At 41.4% G+C, this 18,659-nt stretch overlaps 1 pseudogene; it reads left to right on the top strand.

Annotated features, from left to right (window-relative positions):
- Positions 1-16,912, top strand: part of LOC146772593 (olfactory receptor 1J1-like) — a 61,388-nt pseudogene extending 44,476 nt beyond the window's left edge.
- Positions 16,913-18,659: the final 1,747 nt, after the last annotated feature.

The following is an 18,659-nucleotide window of genomic DNA, read 5'->3' as shown; positions in this document are numbered from 1 at the left end:
GTCGAGTTCATGCACATGCTGTGCTTTTTGTGGCTGACTTCTTGTGTGTCTCTCATCCCCAGGTACTTGCGCATGCCGTCTGCTGGTTGCATTGTTGTGGCACTGCTATTCCTTATGGACACGTCATCGTGTGCTGACTCAGCGTTACACGCACGGACAAGTTTGGAAGTCTCCTTAGGGTAAGGGATGCATCAGGGGTGTATTGGGTGTGGCAGTTGTTCACGATGTATGCACACTGCCCCTGTCGATGTTTGGTTCCTCTGCAGCCACGTAGCATCACCATGGGACACGACATGCAGCTGTGTACACCTGAATAGATGGTCTGACTGGTTGACAGTCATCAGTGATGGGATAGTGGATTGTGATGATGGCATCAATGTGTGTAACACTGCCCTCGGACACATACGGTTTGAATTGGCTTGACATGGTGTGGGACTTCTACATCAGCGGATCAATGGTGTATGGCAGTCTCTCCGTGAGCAGCTGTGGGTGTTTAGCTGGTGCCCGACAATTGTGTGCCAGTTCCATGGCTAACACGCATTTGTGCTGCAGAAGGGGGGTGCCAGTGTTGGACCCACATGTTACTCCACATGAAGTGTTCATGTGTACTTCAAGTTGCCTCTGCAATCCCGAAAACATGACTAATAAAGGTGTCCCTATGCCTCCAAGGTGCCTCTTCTCAGTCAATGCTGGTGTGTTGCCACGGTGCATCCAGCATGTCTGGCATGGTTTTCCCGGGTAGTGGCTATGTGTCGATGTGTCGAGTAGCAAGATGCAAGCTGTGTGTGTGGGCTGAGACTGTGTATTGTGCATGATGCCCATGACTGTGTGGGTATTGTGACATGTGCCATCCCCATGCATCCAACGTTGGCCAGGCCCCCATTCTCTGCATCCACCGGACTCAAGCTTGCAGGACAGGGTTCTGCCACCTGTCTACACATACCTGGGTGCCCCCCAGGACACTGGACTGGATCCCTGACCTCTGCGCATGACTGTTGCTGTACTCAATGTGTCTGTCAGCACGGTTGTGCGGCCACCCCCTCAGCTGGTTGGGCCCATCACGGGTGTGTATGGTGCTCCATGTCTGTCTTGCCTAATACACTGTGACCCGTGTGTCCTGTGCCAGACTCAGGCCCCAGGGTGTGGATGGTTGAAGTCAAAAGATAACTCAGGCATGTTTAGACTTTACAAGACACATGTAAGGTAATAATGCAACCAGCAGGCATCTTCTCTTCATGGTGTGATTTTTTATTTTTGTGGGGGGTGGGGGGGGGGGGGGTATGACGTGAGGGGCTTTCCGGGAGTTTGGAATCCAAAGTTCAGTAGGGGAGTTGGTGTCCTTGCCATTGGAAATCCTCTGAGTCCATGCCACAGTCTTTGTCAACATTGGTCAGACAGTGACCAGCAGGGCCATGTGGCAGAGAATGTCTCTTGATGCTGTGATGCTGCACAACATGGCAGTTGAGAAAGCTGTGCCACTCATCCTGGATCAAGATGACGAGGACCATCCACCCGTGGAGGACGAAGGGCTTGGCAATGGGGCTAGTGATGTGGAGGATGTGGAGCCGCAAGAGGACATCCGGACTCGGCTCATACGCGACTTCTTTGCTTAGTGGTGAGTACCAGTGTCTGAGTGTGCACACATTGCTCCACGTGTGGCATGTGTTGTGATGTGTGTCTCCACCTGCATGTATGGCACGTGAGTCAGAGGTGTGTGTGGGTGTGTCACTGGAGTGATGGTGGCAGTGATGGTTGTATTTCCCCAGTCATAATTGTGAACTAGCATGTTGTCATCCATACATGTGTCGAGTTCATGCACATGCAAGTGGCTGTGCTTTTTGTGGCTGACTTCTTGTGTGTCTCTCATCCCCAGGTACTTGCGCATGCCGTCTGCTGGTTGCATTGTTGTGGCACTGCTATTCCTCATGGACACGTCATCGTGTGCTGACTCAGCGTTACACGCACGGACAAGTTTGGAAGTCTCCTTAGGGTAAGGGATGCATCAGGGGTGTATTGGGTGTGGCAGTTGTTCACGATGTATGCACACTGCCCCTGTCGATGTTTGGTTCCTCTGCAGCCACGTAGCATCACCATGGGACACGACATGCAGCTGTGTACACCTGAATAGATGGTCTGACTGGTTGACAGTCATCAGTGATGGGATAGTGGATTGTGATGATGGCATCAATGTGTGTAACACTGCCCTCGGACACATACGGTTTGAATTGGCTTGACATGGTGTGGGACTTCTACATCAGCGGATCAATGGTGTATGGCAGTCTCTCCGTGAGCAGCTGTGGGTGTTTAGCTGGTGCCCGACAATTGTGTGCCAGTTCCATGGCTAACACGCATTTGTGCTGCAGAAGGGGGGTGCCAGTGTTGGACCCACATGTTACTCCACATGAAGTGTTCATGTGTACTTCAAGTTGCCTCTGCAATCCCGAAAACATGACTAATAAAGGTGTCCCTATGCCTCCAAGGTGCCTCTTCTCAGTCAATGCTGGTGTGTTGCCACGGTGCATCCAGCATGTCTGGCATGGTTTTCCCGGGTAGTGGCTATGTGTCGATGTGTCGAGTAGCAAGATGCAAGCTGTGTGTGTGGGCTGAGACTGTGTATTGTGCATGATGCCCATGACTGTGTGGGTATTGTGACATGTGCCATCCCCATGCATCCAACGTTGGCCAGGCCCCCATTCTCTGCATCCACCGGACTCAAGCTTGCAGGACAGGGTTCTGCCACCTGTCTACACATACCTGGGTGCCCCCCAGGACACTGGACTGGATCCCTGACCTCTGCGCATGACTGTTGCTGTACTCAATGTGTCTGTCAGCACGGTTGTGCGGCCACCCCCTCAGCTGGTTGGGCCCATCACGGGTGTGTATGGTGCTCCATGTCTGTCTTGCCTAATACACTGTGACCCGTGTGTCCTGTGCCAGACTCAGGCCCCAGGGTGTGGATGGTTGAAGTCAAAAGATAACTCAGGCATGTTTAGACTTTACAAGACACATGTAAGGTAATAATGCAACCAGCAGGCATCTTCTCTTCATGGTGTGATTTTTTATTTTTGTGGGGGGTGGGGGGGGGGGGTATGACGTGAGGGGCTTTCCGGGAGTTTGGAATCCAAAGTTCAGTAGGGGAGTTGGTGTCCTTGCCATTGGAAATCCTCTGAGTCCATGCCACAGTCTTTGTCAACATTGGTCAGACAGTGACCAGCAGGGCCATGTGGCAGAGAATGTCTCTTGATGCTGTGATGCTGTTGCTCCAGTGGGCCAGGTGCCAGGCCAGGTGTCCTGGGAGATGGTGATGTAGCGCCGACCCTCACTGTCCTTTCCGTGGACGACCCGGCCTCCTGCGGGGACCCTCAGAAGCAGGCCGTGACGATGTTTGGGATGCTCCATCGGATGTTTCCTCCTCCTCCTGATCCCTCCCTGTGGGTGGTGATGTTCTACGCCTTCTGGCACAGGGAGGGTTGCCCATGTTGTCGGCCATCCGACGGAGTGTATTGTGAATCCCCTGGAACACCGTCACTTGCTCAGCCTGTCTGTCCTCCATCCTCCGTTGGTGTTGCAGTAGACAGGCATGTTGCTGGGCCTGCTGGGTCTTTATCTCATCGAGGGTCCCCTTGATCTCATTGAGGGTGGACACAACCTGGGCCATGCCCGTGGTGTCCTGCCGGTATGTGTCCAGGATGTTACGGACATGGGAATATACCGGTTCCCCAGCCAACTGGTCAGGCTGGCGCCTCCGCCGTCCTCCACTCCCACCACCCCTGCCCACTTGCACCTGGCCTGCCCTTGTGGGCACATCGGGTCTCCGGGACCCCTGAGGGGTGTCATTGGCGTTGTCGCCTGCCTCCTCCTGGGTGCCCGGGACACCGTGTCCCTCCTGGCCAGCCTGGCTGCTTTGTGGTGGTGGGGCAGGGATCCTGGGTGTCTCCTGGGATGTGGCAGGAGTGGGGGTGGTGGTTGGTCCCGTTGTACCTGACGCAGGTGCTGCAGGTGGTTGGACACCAGAGGGGCCAGGTTGGTCGGGGTCGTCCACAGAGTGGTGAGAGTCGTCGCTGCTGGTGGGATCGGGCTCCCGCAGATCCGGGTCCTGTGAGTCTTCCCCCCCAGTGATGGGGGGGTGAACCACGAGGTTGACCTGTGTGTGAGAGAGACAATGTTAATTTTGGTCCATGCAACATCCATGTTTCATCAGTTTCAAAGTTGGCACATTTCCTCTTGGAATTAGGATCTGTCTTGCATTCCACTCACAGTGCACTTGTGCATGGGTGTGTCCCTTGGGCACCACTTTGGCCCCTTTAACTATGTGTGGCACAGTCTTACTTGCTGCGTCAAGTGTGACTGCAGTCAGCAGTGGAGTGGGCAGGTGTGGCGAGCCATGCATTGGCGCCTTCCGTGTAGCACTGTACATGTGCACATGGAGTGGATCCACACAGTTATATAATGCAGGTAGCTGTCGTTGTGCTCGTGAACAGGTTGTGACATGGCCCTGTGTTTTGCCATGGAGAAGAGGGGGGGTTCTGGCACTGGCCACCCTTGGCTACATGCACGCAGTCTACCTGCTGACGATCAGACATTCCCACACACCACACGGCTGATTTGCTCTCCCTGTGTCTCCCTCCCTCTCTGTCCCCCTCTCCCTCCCTCCGTGTGTCAGCCTCCTCCCTCTGTCCGTGTCCCTGTGTCTCCCTCCCTCTCTATCCCCCTCTCCCTCCCTCGGGGTGTCAGCCTCCTCCCTCTGTCCGTCTCCCTGTGTCTCCCTCCCTCTCTGTCCCCCTCTCCCTCCCTCTCTGTCCCCCTCTCCCTCCCTCTCTGTCCTCCTCTCCCTCCCTCTGTGTGTCACCCTCTGTCACCTCAGCCCAGCTTCCTGGGCACACACTGTTAGCAGATCTTTGAATGGCCCTTGGCTTGTTGATGTGAGTTTGTTTCTGATCTCCAGGCACCCATTGGGTGTAGTGTGTGTCTCGGCGCTGCTGCTGTGGTGGTGTGTGCTGCCACACAATGTTGGCTGTTCACAATGTTGGCTGTTCATTAGCTGCTGTCATGTGCAAAACAGTGCCTTCACCCCCATGTGTTGATGCAAGGCGTCCGCCATTTGCTGGCGAGTCTTTCCTGTGTGGGGACACACTGTTTGTCTGGCTGTGACCTGGGCCATATGGGCAGAGGGCATTGTTGTCTGCTTCTGAGTTGCACTATGTGAATTTAGGGGCCCACCCTCCCGCCATCCGGGTTACCGTGTCATGTGTTGGTGTCTTCTGTGGCCTGTGACTTGACATTGTCCAGCTGGGTGCATGGGGCATGGTGGCAGCAGTGGCATGTGCGTGTTCATGGAGTGTGGTTGAGTCATGCGATAGCTTGGGGTGGTTGCGTGCCTGTTAGTGATTTTGGTTCTGGATGACGTTCCCCCCATGTGAGGTGCGTTGTTTGTGTACTTACCCGGGTCTCGGAGTCCTCCTAATCCTTCGACTGCCTGCACCGGCTGTATGGCCATCACCCTCTCCTCCCAGGGCTGGTAGTGTACGGGTCTGCGGGACGGCCCTCCTCCAGTGGCGTTGGCCTGGTTGTGTTCCTCCAGCATCTTGGCTCGGACCCTCCTCCGCAGATCGTACCACCTGGCTTGGCATTCATGCCTGGTCCTTCTGGTGTCCGCAACAGCATTCACAGCATCGACGATGGTCTGCCACATGGCTGTTTTTGCTGCCATGCTGGTCTGTCTGACCAATGTTCCAAAGAGCTGTGGCTCTACTCTGAGGATTTCATCGACAAGGACCTCCAACTCTCGGTTACTGAACTTTGGATTCTTGTTAGTGGGCATGGTGAGGGGTGTGGGTGTGGATGGTGGGGGGGGTGTGTGGATGGTTGTGGGTGTGTGGGTGTGGTTGTGCAGGTGTGTGTGTGTGTGAATGTGATGAGGGAGTGTTTGTGAAGGTGGTTGTGTGAAGGTGTGCAAGTGTAAGGTGTGGTGAAGCTTGTAGTATGGTGCTGTAGGTTGTCTGTGGTGTCTGGCAGCAGTGAGTCTGTTGCAAAGGCTCATGGTTTGTGTGTGTGGGCCCTTTTTATTGGTCCATTGGTGGGTGTGGCTGTGTTTGAAGTTTGGGTGGGTGTGTTATAAGGAGTGGTGGTGTTTTGGGCCTCTGTTTGTTTTTGGCAGTTGCAGGTCAGTGAATGTGTTATTTTAGTGGTTGTTGGACATGTTTTGTGGCTTTGTGCCATTCGAATGGTGTATTCTTGTGTTGTTTTGGTTTGTCCTGGTTGTGTACGTGCGTTTTTAGCGTGTGTACGGTGTGTACATGGGCCATTTGGTTGTACGGTGCTGTCCTTGTGTGTGGCTTGGTACGACTCGTACATGCGGTTGTGATGTTGGGGCCTGGGGTGGGCTCCGTACTTAGGAGGTTGTGGTGGGGGTGCGACTCTGACGTACACGGGTGTACATACAGGGGGGTACGACACGTACAGGGGTGGGGGTAGGACTCGAACGTACCGGGGTGTACATACACGGGGGTACGACACGTACAGGGGTGGGGGTACGACTCGAACGTACAGGAGTGTGGGTACACGGGGGTACGACACGTAAAGGGGTGGGGGTACGACTCGAACGTACAGGGGTGTAGGTACACGGGGGTACGACACGTACAGGGGTGGGGGTACGACTCGAACGTACAGGGGTGTACATACACGGGTGGGGGTTCGACACGTACATGGGTGTACATACAAGGGGGGGTGTACATTCACAGGGAGTACGACTCGAACGTATGGGTGCTGGGGGGAGTGTTGGGCGCGTATGCGGGCACATGTCTCCATGGTTGCAATGGGAGTTCGGTGCGGACGGTGTTTTACCGCACGGGTAGGATCGTGATTCCGCGGTCGGACTTCACTTTTCACATTTGTACGGTAAATCGTCCGAGGACGTGTCGGACACATTTTCCGACCCGAGGACGTGTGGGGAATGATTCCCAATGCGGTTCGTATGGACTTTTTACCATGCGAATCGTGATTGCCAGTTTGTACGGCACTTGTACGATTCGTACGGTAAAAAGACCGGATACGAGTCGTACGGGGACATTTTTTACCGGATCGTAATTGGCACCTCAGTGTAGAATATGCCACAAACATTACTTTTGCACATCAAATAAAACTTCTAACAGCCCTAGCTTATGTACCAACCACAGATGTTGCAGAACATTACAATCTTTTATTAGAAAGTCCATTCTACAAACAAAATGAAGTAAAGTTATCTCCCCTCTTAGATTATTTTGAGGATACCTGGGTGGGGAGACTACACAGATCAGGCCATAGACGTCAGCCCAAGTTCCAAATACCTTGGTGGAATGTATATGTAAGTACACTCAACCAACAAGCCAAAACTAACAACGCCGTCGAGGGCTGGCATAATGCATTCCTAACTTCTACTGGGAGAACAACTCCAACACTACAAAAACTACTAATTGCCATACAAAAGGAACAAAGTTTCCAAGAATTAAGAATGCAACAATCTGTCCTACAATTAAAACCAAAACAATCTAGACAACCTACTCAAATGTATAATTACCTACAACAACAGGTACAGCTATACCCATCCACAAGAGGACTTGAGTACTTAAATATAATAGCTCAAACTCTCTTCTAAACCCTTTCCAAAATATTAACCCACAATTCTACTAAAACAACTATCACAACATAAAGAAACCACTTTATTATATCACATATTTAATTATGTGGTCTAAAATATATAAATTATTTATATCTACATATATTTAGACAACATAATTAAACAAACCAAGTACACAACAACAATATTAAAGATATAAGATTTGCCCACCCACAATTAAAATATTTAAATGAACTTACCTGTGTAGTTGCTCCAATGGGATAATAACATTCCTTCCAAATAAATCCAGGTAGTTCAAAATCCATAGGTATCAAAAATGAATCCAAATAAAATGGAAAAATACAACTGTTTTTCGAAAAAAACGTCTACGCCAAAAAACGACAATCCATTAACCATAAAAATCCCGAAAAATATAAAAAAGGTAAATAACCGCTCCTGGAAACCCGAACAATAAAGGAAGTGTAAAATAAATATTAGTAAACACAACTAATACACACTTCCTTTAAAAAAAAAAAGGTGTTTGAAAGAGACGAAAATATCTTCTCCGTAAAACCTACAAAAGAGAAACAAACATTCCCACCCACACACAAACACACATAATGCACCTAAAAACATCACTACAAACATTATTCAAACACTATAAAACTTTAACACACCTAAATAACAAAACACTAACAAAGCCACAAACACGGAACACAACGTAAATTATAAAACCGTATACATACTATTACTAATACCCTAACTTCTAAAACATCAATCCATACACACTTATTACAACATTACTACTTCCACAAAACACTTAAAACTATTTAATAATAAATAAAATAACTCTTACCTTCTCAAATGCGAAACAGCTCCCGACCGCGACCTGGATTCTACCAAAATAACCCAAAACAACAGCGAGCGGTTACAAAATAAAAGACCCAAACAAACATAACAACTAAACAAATACCAATAAATGCCCTAATTATTTATTTAACATTACACATTACTTTAAAAATTAGTAAAACATTACAATAAAATACTCAAAAAGAATACCTATATTTTTTATATATGTGAAAATTATTTAACTTATAAAAATAAATATAATAAAAAATATATATTTACTAATATAATAACAAAACTGTATATAGTACCAAAAAAAATGTATGAACATGATATCATTAATATATTGTATCTACAACATATCAAAAATAAAAATAAAAAGAAATATTCTAAAATGTAAACATTTTCAATATTAATTATCTAATATAAATATTAATAATTAAAATATATTTATCATATATTTCAAAACATACAATTTCTTATAAATTCAAATAAAGTCTAAAAATATTGAGAGTACACAATATAAATTTAAAAATATTAAACAGCTATAAAAATCAGATTTGTTTTTTTATATTTTTGTCTGTTCATATATTAATGTCCAAAATATACATTAAACAAATATATATCCATTATAAAAAAATTATTACAATAATACAAATGTTAAATATTAATTATTTTATTACATGTTTATTTCAATGATTTAATTATTATAATATACGTAATAATAAACAATATTTTCTCTGTAATTAATATACATTCCAACAACTATAAAACTAATCTTATTTTCCTTTCTACTATTTTATACAACAATTTAGAATTTGCATTCTGATATAACTTCTATCTTTTATCCAACCAAAACTAAAATCTACAGATTTATAGTATATTAAAACAAATTAATTTAACTGTTCCTATTCAACTCTATATTTAATTATAATAATTGCTATTTACCAAACTTAATTAACATACTACTCCCACTACAGACTGAACGTAATTAATTTACTATTCTCACTCCAAAATATATTTAATTAGGGTAGGTGCTAGACACTGAACTGAATTAATTTACTATTCCCACTCCAGTCTATATTTAATTAAGCTAAGTGCTGGACACTGAACTTAATAAATTTACTATTCTCACTCCAACCTTTATTTAATTATAGTATGTGCTGGACACTGAACTGAATTAATTTACTATTCTCACTCCAGTCTATATTTAATTAAGATAAGTGCTGGACACTGAACTTAATTAATTTACTATCCTCACTCCAACCTATATTAAATTACAGTAGGTGCTGGACAATGAACTTAATTAATTTACTATTCCCACTCCAGTCTATATTTAATTAAGATAAGTGCTGGACACTGAACTTAATTAATTTACTATTCTCACTCCAAACTATATTAAATTAGGGTAGGTGCTGGACACTGAACTACATTTATTTACTATTCCCACTCCAGTCTATATTTAATTAAGATAAATGCTGGACACTGAACTTAATTAATTTACTATTCTCACTCCAACCTATATTTAATTAGAGTATGTGCTGGACACTGAACTGAATTAATTTACTATTCCCACTCCAGTCTATATTTAATTAAGATAAGTGCTGGACACTGAACTTAATAAATGTACTATTCTCACTCCAACCTATATTAAATTAGAGTAGCTGCTGGACACTGAACTTAATTAATTTACTATTCCCACTCCAGTCTATATTAAATTAAGATAAGTGCTGGACACTGAACTTAATTAATTTACTATTCTCACTCCAACCTATATTTAATTAGAGTATGTGCTGGACACTGAACTGAATTAATTTACTATTCCCACTCCAGTCTATATTTAATTAAGATAAGTGCTGGACACTGAACTTAATTAATTTACTATTCTTACTCCAACCTATATTAAATTAGAGTAGGTGCTGGACACTGAACTTAATTAATTTACTATTCCCACTCCATTCTATATTTAATTAAGATAAGTGCTGCACACTGAAGTTAATTAATTTACTATTCTCACTCCAACCTATATTTAATTAGAGTATGTACTGGACACTGAACTTAATTAATTTACTATTCCCACTCCAGTCTATATTTAATTAAGATAAGTGCTGGACACTGAACTTAATTAATTTACTATTCTCACTCCAATCTATATTTAATTAGGGTAGGTGCTGGACACTGAACTTAATTAATTTACTATTCCCACTCCAGTCTATATTTAATTAAGATAAGTGCTGGACACTGAACATAATTAATTTACTATTCTCACTCCAACCTATATTAAATTAGAGTAGGTGCTGGACACTGAACTTAAAAAATGTACTATTCCCACTCCAGTTTATATTTAATTAAGATAACTGCTGGACACTGAACTTAATTAATTTACTATTCTCACTCCAACCTATATTAAATTAGGGTAGGTGCTGGACACTGAACTAAATTAATTTACTATTCCCACTCCAGTCTATATTAAATTAAGATAAGTGCTGGACACTGAACTTAATAAATTTACTATTCTCACTCCAACCTATATTTAATTATAGTATGTGCTGGACACTGAACTGAATTAATTTACTATTCCCACTCCAGTCTATATTTAATTAAGATAAGTGCTGGACACTGAACTTAATTAATTTACTATCCTCACTCCAACCTATATTAAATTACAGTAGGTGCTGGACAATGAACTTAATTAATTTACTATTCCCACTCCAGTCTATATTTAATTAAGATAAGTGCTGGACACTGAACTTAATTAATTTACTATTCTCACTCAAATCTATATTTAATTATGGTAGGTGCAAAACACTAAACTTCATTAATTTAGTAATCCCACTCATAAATATATTTAATTAGACTAGATCATGTATACTGATCTTAATTAATTTTATATTCCCACTCCAATATGTATTTAATTACAGTAATTGCAATACAAATATATAAATTTTAATATATTTAAAAAAACATATGTTTTAATCATTATTAAAATTTTTACATAAAACAATACCCACACTTATCCTCTACAAATACAACTCCCCAATCTAAAATTTATCCCAAAATATTATATTATAATATCTTTTTTTTAATATAAATTACTCAATATTACTAATTTAAAATACATTTTTAAAACACTCCCCACCCTTATCCCCTATAAGCCAACATCCCAATCCCCAAAAACATTTTAAATTGTACAATCAAAATCAAAATTTATACATACTTTTTATACAATATGACCAACATTTTACAAATTTTTATCAAACTCCACACCCTTATCCCCATAACACAACATCCCACTCCTAAAATTAAATATAACATTCGAACTTTTATTCTAATATTCTAAATTTTGTATACAAATTATTCCTACATAAATCAAAATTTTTAAAACACTCCCCACCCTCATCCCCTATAACCCAACATCCCACTCCTAAAACATAATATAAAAAATATATTTTTATTCCAAATTTCAAATTAAATTTATTAAATATTCCAAATTAAAAAAAATTTTTAACAACACTTCCCACCCTCATCCCCTGTAACTCAACATCCCACTCCGAAAATTTAAAATAAAATTCTAAATTACATTTAAAATTATAAATTTTTTTTTATAAACATTCAAAAATATATAAACATTTTTAAAACACTTCCCACCATTATCCCCTATAACCCAACCTCCCGCTCCTAAAATTAATTTTAAATTTCTAAATTAAATTTAAAATTTCTACATTAATTTTTTTAAACATTCTAAAAAATATAAACATTTTTAAAACACTTCCCACCCTTATCCCCTATAACCCAACATCCCGCTCCTACAATTATTTGTAAAATTCTAAATTATATTTACATTTTCTAAATAATTATTTTTAAAAATTCAAAAATATATAAACATTTTTAAAACACTTCCCACCCTTATTCCCTATAACCCAACATCCCGCTCCTAAAAATAATTTTAAAATTCTAAATTTAATTTAAAACTTCTAAATATTTATTTTTTTTATAATCAAAAATATATAAACATTTTTAAAACACTTCCCACCCTTATCCCCTATAACCCAACATCCCGCTCCTAAAAATAATTTTACAATTCTAAATTTATTTTAAAATTTCTAAATAAATTTTTGTCAAAATTCTAAAATATATAAACATTTTTAAAACACTTCCCACCCTTATCCCCTGTAACCCAACATCCCGCTCCTAAAATTAAATATACATTTCAAATTTGAAATAAAATTTACTAATTAAATTTAACAATATATTAAAAATTAAATTAACTTTTTTAAAACACTCCCCACCCTTATCCCCTATAACCCAACATCCCGCCCCTAAAACAATATAAATATTTCTCATATTATATACATTTTAACTATTTATACAAACAACTTCAAAATATTTACTAAACATACAATAACGATATTTTAACATGTCGATATTATTACTAACGATATTACTTACATCGACATATAATTAAAAAAAAAATTTCTACATTAATTTTTTTAAACATTCTAAAAAATATAAACATTTTTAAAACACTTCCCACCCTTATCCCCTATAACCCAACATCCCGCTCCTACAATTATTTGTAAAATTCTAAATTATATTTACATTTTCTAAATAATTATTTTTAAAAATTCAAAAATATATAAACATTTTTAAAACACTTCCCACCCTTATTCCCTATAACCCAACATCCCGCTCCTAAAAATAATTTTAAAATTCTAAATTTAATTTAAAACTTCTAAATATTTATTTTTTTTATAATCAAAAATATATAAACATTTTTAAAACACTTCCCACCCTTATCCCCTATAACCCAACATCCCGCTCCTAAAAATAATTTTACAATTCTAAATTTATTTTAAAATTTCTAAATAAATTTTTGTCAAAATTCTAAAATATATAAACATTTTTAAAACACTTCCCACCCTTATCCCCTGTAACCCAACATCCCGCTCCTAAAATTAAGTATACATTTCAAATTTGAAATAAAATTTACTAATTAAATTTAACAATATATTAAAAATTAAATTAACTTTTTTAAAACACTCCCCACCCTTATCCCCTATAACCCAACATCCCGCCCCTAAAACAATATAAATATTTCTCATATTATATACATTTTAACTATTTATACAAACAACTTCAAAATATTTACTAAACATACAATAACGATATTTTAACATGTCGATATTATTACTAACGATATTACTTACATCGACATATAATTAAAAAAAAAAAACGATTTTTTTTCACATCGATATTATCTATTTCGATTTTTTGTACTTTAGATATTTTTGACTCGATATTTATGTCCCTCGATATTAAAAAGTCGATATATAGACTGCTCACCGATTTTTTAATCCTGTCATAGTCAACAGGATCAAAAAGAAATCCTGCACACAGGCCCAAACAAACTGGCCTATCTGACAGTCATCCCAACAAACATTCTAACACTGAGCAAGACATCCTATTGAATCCAGTGCCAGAACTAAAGAGTATCTACAAGCAATGGCTGCAGTGTGTGCAACAATATGTGGTAGAGTTGCACTGCAGCACATCCACATCCGGTAAATTACTAAAGCCATTTACGGGAACTTCGAGCCTGATTATCATGGCGGATGGACTTCAGTCCGTTCACCATCGTTTCCTATTTGGGCCCGCCTGCCTACAAGGCGGCAGCCATACTGTAGAAATTACGAGGCGACTGCCTCTGAGGTGGTCGCATTGCCTATTTTTTTTTATTGCGGCGTGTGCTGCTGGCTGCACATGGTGCAGGGACATGTAGGGGACACCATAGGTGCCCCCAGCCTATGGCCAGGAGGGGAATGGGGGCCCGCTACAGGCCCCCAATGTCCTTTTCTGCCTGCTTTTTCATGGTGGGTTAACTGCCATGAAAAGGCTGGTGGGGAGGGACATAGTAATCCCTACGGGTGCCTGGTAGGCATCACCACCAATGCAGGGATTGGGAGGCCCTTCACAGCACCAGCGGGCTCAAGGAGCCCGTCAGATGCGCGGCGGTCTGTCTTTCCAATCGCCTCCCATCCGCCCGCCATCCTAATGTGGTGGGCGGTAAAATTGGTACCGATGGCGGTGAGACCGCTACCGACAGCTTGTCGGTGGCGATCTCACCGCCATCCTAATCAGGCCCTTAATTCTTTATTTGGGCTAAAATGGTGATATCATTTCCAATGAAAGATGCTTGAACAAACAAGGCAATGGATACTAAGCAAGACCCTCAGAGCAGGATTGGGGTCCCAAAAGACTGATAGCAGTGTTGTCGTTTCACCTTGCATGCTATGTGGAATGTGCCTCACTAGGCATTCTGCTCTATAACAGAACACACCACATGGCAAAAAGTGACCTGCGTAGGAGCAGGATTTATCATCGCCTCTCTGGGACATATGTCCTTAACACAGTTACCAGGAAATGGAAAGGCCTAGATGCTGGCCCACAAGAAAGTGGAGAGATGAAAGGGCAAAATACTGCCTCCCTATGAGTGAATACCCGGGATGAAATACATGGTGAGTTTGCTGCACTTACTCGTTATACATACTGTTTGAATGAGCGACTGTTGATTGGAAGGCAGTTCTGGCTATCGCGACATCTTGGATTTAAATCCACCAGTGCTAGTAGCCTACTGCCACGTGAGATTCTGTCAATATGTCCACTTACGACTCCATACTGCACCGTGACTCCGTACATGCATGGTAATCCCATCATGCCGCGCTTTTAATTACATAAAAATGAAAATGCATCCCATTGCTCAAGCCGACACGCTACTCATGAAGGAAACGGGGAAAAAATATACTTTTGATATTGACTGGCCACTTCGGGACACTGTGGGGCAGATCTACAAGGGAGTACCGCAGCATGGCACCGCAATCCCTTTGCGGCACTTCCGAAGCACAGGGATGGAACATATTTACAAGAATATGTTGCATCTCTGTGCTTTCCCAGGCGCTGGTGCACAAACTGCAGCCATGCACAGCATTCAGCCGCATCTCCAGATTTACGATTTCTCGTAAATCTGGAGATGTGTCTTGTTCCATGGGTGTTACATGGGAACACCCACAGCAAAACCCATGGAACGCCCCTTCAACGCAAAGTGCTGCGTGTGAAGGGGCCATATTTGCAAGGAGAGGAAAAGTCACGCACGGTGGCTTTTCCTGTCCTTGTAAATATGGAGGAGCCCCCTGTGCCACCAGTACGTCACGAAAAGTGATGTACTGGTGGCGCAGGGGGCTTGTAAAACTGCCCCTGCATGTTTTACAATAAGGCTCTAATCAGCCTGATATTCAGGAATATAAGCCTTACTTCAGCAGAAACATTGCTTATGTAAACAACTTGTAATTGCCTTTTGGAATGCTATACAAGATTACAGAGGAAGTGAATACCCGTAGGTGCGAGGAACTAAAATATTTTCGGATATTTTTGTTAACTTGTATTCATTTTTTTTTATCACTTTCTTGTTTTAGCTCACTTCTTTGACTTTTTGCTTTCGTTAATTGTTTTGTCAAGCAGTCATGACAGCTATCAGTACGTCACAACCACTTACCTTCTTGTCCGAGGCAGGAGCACCGGTTTAAAATGGAAAAGGTGGAGGAAGGTATTTGATTCATATTTGATTGCCATTAGAGGAGAATATAATTACCCCAGCTAGGAAACAAAGCATTTTACTTCAGGGAGAAGAGGTGTGGCACCGCGGCCAGGGCGACAGACTCCAGAATCTAGGGATCACGGTTCGATCCCCAGCGCCGGCGGCAGATTAGCCCAGCACCATGTGACTTTGGGCAAAAGCTTGCTTAATCTTCCCGACGGCCCCTAGAGACCCTTACGGGTGATTGTTCGTGCTTTACAAATGTGAATTAATATTACTTCACAGTCTGGGAATAGAAGGTAGAAATGTATATGAGAGTCTTGGTGAAATTCCTATTGCCCATGGGGTAGGAGGACCAGCAGTCTTTATGAAATGTCTCTTAAGATGTTGGAGCAACATTTGTGTGCTCAGATTACTGTAGTGAGCGAGAGACATGGTTTTCATGTCAGCAAGGCAAAGCGGCACCTTTTTGAGAGTAGCTACCGGTGCTCGGAAAACGATGTGCGACCTAGGAAGTTAATCGTATTTTGCTACTCATTATATGCACTTTATCTATGTTCATTGTATTTTGCCACCTTATGAACTTTGACATTGCTACTAATGTGTTTTTTATTTGTATATGTTTACTTTTATAGATACGCTGTTATCCGAATAAAGTCTTTGGAAACCTGGAAAACCTGGAAGAGATATCAGATATTGGGGCCAGTTTGAATTACTTAGTCAGAACATGTGAATTTGATGAAGTCACAGACTCGCTCATAAGGGACCAATTAGTACGGTCTACTAATAATTTGAGAATTCAGAAGAGATTATTAGCCAAGAATCCTAACCTAAGGGAGGCTTTTTCTACTGTTGGAAGTGCAGAATATGCTTTGGGTTAAGTTAAGGAAATGAGGAAGGCAGAGACAACTATATCTGTGATAGCGAGGGTGAATTATAAATCACCCAAAGAGAAAAAAACCTGGGACATGCAAAAACAAATTTCAATGAAATTTAAATGTTTTCATTGTGGTAGCATCAACCATGATCTAACAGTCCAAATTGTTATGGCAAATTACCCATTTGCCGTAGGTGTGGCAAAAAAGGCCATTATGCCTGAGTCTGCAAAAGTCAAGATGAGAAAGGTCCTGCTAATGTTCAACAAGTTCCAGAGCTGGAAGAAGGTCTTAGTAAAGTGATTTTTAGAGTTACTGATTATGTGGGAATGGTAGAAGAGTATGATGGTGGTGTCATAAGAATGCCTGGGTGTAAAGACAACATAAATCGGAAGGAATTTGATGTTTTCACTGCTTCTGGATTTCCATGCACTCTAAAAGGTGACAGGAATTGGGGTTCCATTTTTGGTGCTGAAAACCTTAAATTGTTGCAACCTAATATCAATCCAATAGGATATGGTGCTGTTTCAGTAGATCTGCTGGGTCATCTTCCAATGAGGACAATCGGAAATAGCATTAGAGAGAAGCAAAATAGGATGTGTTAGATTTCCACCGCCCAGTTCTTGCAACTGACTGGCTCCATTTGTTCTACATGAAGCATCATTCTCAATAAAGATAATTTTGTAGTAATTGTTCAACTTTTGAAGGTTTTACTCCCACACTTGTTATCAAATAGACATTGAGGTGCTTTCAGAACATCTATTAAATATTTCAAAACATACCAAGATATCAGTATAGTATCAATGTACCTACCAACATAGTTCCCTACCATATTAGAAAAAAATGACTGTATGAAACAAGGACTGTAACCGAGCAAACATAGTCAAAAAACATTATTCTATACTAATAGTGATCAATAGGTTTTCTACTCTTATCTTTTGTAATTACAAATCAGGGATACAATCGACGATCAACTCATTATGAAATATCATGATGCTGACTACAATATCTCTCAGGTAAGCTAATTATAATTAGGGCTTCTGGTTTTATGGTATTTATTTTTTTAACATTTCCGTCTGCATTTATCCATATTTATTTTTATGTCATTTTTTCTGTATATATCTGCATTTATTTTTGTCGCTAGCAAAAAAAGACGTTGCAGCTAGCATTTTTTCACATTTATTTAAAGAGACAGTGCACACGGTTGTTATAGGTTTAGCTATATGTTTATATGCACCAAATTAAGTAAACACAATACGGTCATCTGAAAACTTTGCCATTGTAATACAAGTCACAGTGGTGTCACAGAGATTACTTGCAGGAATCTCAGTGAGCTTCTGCTGTGTTGCAATATTGAAAACACTGTCACTAGCCATGATTATTAGATGTAAACACAATTTGAATTTAGGCGAGTGCACCGGAGCGCTTTCAGTGACCTGGCCAAAGACGGCATGAAAGAGCTGTCTACTTTCATGATAAATTAGAGATATTGGAAGCCTCGTTCTCCTTATTTTCATTTCCATGCTCCTCGCTGCAGCATGCTCTGTGGTGCGTGTTGACTATCCACAGCTGAGAGAGCAAACAACCTCCTCTGAAGCAGCAAGCTCTCATTTCAGAAATAAATTAAAGGCTCTTGCATTTGTTCTGCAGGGCACTTTTTCCCTCACATTTCTGAGGCCTAAAATATCCAACAACACCCATGTGAGCTGGCAGATTTTAATTCAGTTTTTTTAAACTAAGTCCTTCTTTATGG

Source organism: Triturus cristatus, chromosome 12, assembly GCF_964204655.1.
Source record: "Triturus cristatus chromosome 12, aTriCri1.1, whole genome shotgun sequence".
Classification (NCBI taxonomy): domain Eukaryota; kingdom Metazoa; phylum Chordata; class Amphibia; order Caudata; family Salamandridae; genus Triturus; species Triturus cristatus.
This window is presented reverse-complemented; position numbering and strand designations above follow the sequence as displayed.